Raw genomic sequence first — 2841 nt, forward strand, 5'->3', positions numbered from 1 at the left:
GAGCCTGGCCGGTGGGGGCGGGGTTCAGGCGCGAGAGTGGGGTGGCTTGGCTGGCCGGAGCAATTTTTTTTTTTAAATTTGACCGGCGGTTTAAGACCGCCGGTAAGCCGCCGGAAAAATTTGCCGGAATTTATTTTCCTACGCGGTTTTTACCAGCGACATTTAAACTGCCGAAAAACCGCCGCTAAATTACAAAACCGCCAGAAAATGCGTTAGACATCAGGCATCATTTCATAATTCGTGTAATTTTAGCTCTTCATTTGAACTAAGTGATTTTCCTATAGTATAAGTTTAGCTCTTCATTTGAAATAATTCGTTATTTAGATTCTGACTTTGCAAGTTGTATGGTGGATAGAAAGAGCACTTCTAGAACATGTCAGTTTATTAGAAATTCCTTAGTCTCTTGGTCCAATAGAAAACAAAATTCAGTAGCCCTAACTACTGCTGAAGCTGAATACATTGCATTAGGAAGTTTTGTGACAGAAGTACTTTGGTTGAAACAACAGTTGATTAATATAGAATTAACTATAGGCACTATTCCAATTTATTATGATAATACTAGTGGTATTTGCATTTCTAAAAATCTTATTCAACATTCAAAAACTAAAATATAGACATCAGGCATCATTTCATAAGGGATCATGTATCCAAAGGAGAAATTGAACTTACTCATGTTTCTACAAAAAATCAACTTGCAAGCATTTTTACAAAATCTTTAGCCTTTGATACTTTCAGTGCATTAAGAAAAAGGCTTGGAGTAATCGATTTGAATGTTTAATAAAAATATTTTCTGCAACATTGATGTGTGTTTTTAGTTAATATTTTTGTGTGAATTTTTTGTGATTTCTTCTGTATTTTGAGTTTGAGTTTTTATTTTTTTTTCTATTGTTTTTTTATTATGTTTGTGTTTTGGTTTTGATTGAGTGCATGATTTTGAAAAATTAAGTGTCATTCGTCCAGGATAAAATTTGTTTCGTACGGGATGAATTGTGTAGTGTGTCAACTGTTAGACTTGAACCATTTGCGTGCAATTTTTTAGTTATTTCAATCACTTTGTCTGTATGATCGTTGCGATGGTCTGGACAAAATTTTCAAATGACGGGATGATTGAATGTCAATTGAACGAATAAGGTCATTTTTAATATTATATTTGTACGTACGAACCTTTGGTTCGTCCGGACGAACTCTTGGAAATCAATGTGGGGGACAGTTTCAGCTGTAATTAAAATGATCATAAATTTATGATCATCTAGGACGAACACCTGTTCGTCTGTACGATCGTTTGGTCAAAAGTCTATATAGACGGATGCTTCGTAAGTTATGTGATTACGAAAAGCCATTTTTTTTGGACTCATTCGTTCGTTCATACAAATTTTTTGCGTACGGGACGAACTGAATTTCGTATGGGACAAACATAATTTCGTTTGTACGAACAGCCGTATTTCATTAAATTGACCAACTATGAACTAAACAGTCACACTCACACATCCCTTTCAGAACCCTTTCTTTCTTTAGATCTTAACCATGGCTAGGTCAAGCAAGCGACAAAAGGTTCTCTCCAATGGTCCACACAGAAATTCTTCTGATAATTTTTTGTCCAAAGCCAATAAAGAATTTTTTTCTAGATTTGCCTCCGCTAAGATCACCCCGTCTAGAGTTCTTATTCAGGATCAACTGACCTTTCATGTAATGAACTTGTTTGCTTCAACTCATTTCGGTCTCATTCTCACATTAGTCCATCTCTACAATAAAGATACCTTTTATTATTTCCTAGCAAACATGTCTTTCAACTCCGACCATTCTGTAATCAAGTCCTTTGTTTTTAAGAAGAAAGTTGAAATCACCAACGCTAACCTAGGAATCTTTTTAAACTTAAGGACTGAGGGAATTAGAGCCCATACCATGACCACTACTACTGATTTTGATTGGAGTGAAATAAATGAAGTGATTACAAAAATTATATTTAAGGAGCATATGCCTAAAGTGTCCTCTCTTGTTCGCAATACTCGTATCATCCAGCATGTTCTTCGAACTTCCATAATTCCTAAAGCTGATGATAGAGTCAATATTACTCCTCTTTTTTCAACAGTAACCTACTTAATTATGACTAAACAACCAATAGATGAAGCACAACTAATCCTTAACTATCTTTATGGAATTTCCGAAATTGGTCATGTCGCCCATAAAAAAAAGAAGAACATAGCTTTAGGACATCTTGTTGCCTACATTTTGAAGAAGAAATATGAATTGGTTCATCCAGTTCAAGATTTTGAAGAACCTCTCTACTACAATGACAGATCTTTTAGGGCAATCTTCAGTAAAGATGAACCAAGTAAAGTACATATTATTAGTGACTCAGAGGAGGAACATGAACCTGCACCTGCACCTGCTAATGAACCAAATTATCAAGTTTTTGTTTAGAGATTTGATCGCTTCGAGTCTCATTTTGATCAAAGATTTGATCAAATTGAAACTCACTTACAGGAGCAGGATGTTCAGTACAATCAGAACATGGGGTATATAAGAGAGCAGATGAATGATATTAGTTCCAACATGCTTATGATAAGTAGTTATTTTAACTTCTTCAGTACTTTACCTCCTCCTCCTCCTCCAGATCACGGACCATCAAAGTGATTCATGTACTTGGTTATGTTTTTCTTTAATTGATGTGATTGTGATGTGTTACATTGTAATGTATTTTGTTTTAGTTATGTGCTTGTTTCATTTGATGTTTTTGTATTTTGAGTTTTATGTGGTATTGATATCATTCTTAGATTATAATATCTATTATAATGATATCAATATAAGTTATCTTATTTTGGTTTTAATCTTGTTTAGAAA

Source organism: Dendrobium catenatum, unplaced genomic scaffold (genome assembly GCF_001605985.2).
Source record: "Dendrobium catenatum unplaced genomic scaffold, ASM160598v2 fragScaff_scaffold_488, whole genome shotgun sequence".
NCBI lineage: Eukaryota > Viridiplantae > Streptophyta > Magnoliopsida > Asparagales > Orchidaceae > Dendrobium > Dendrobium catenatum.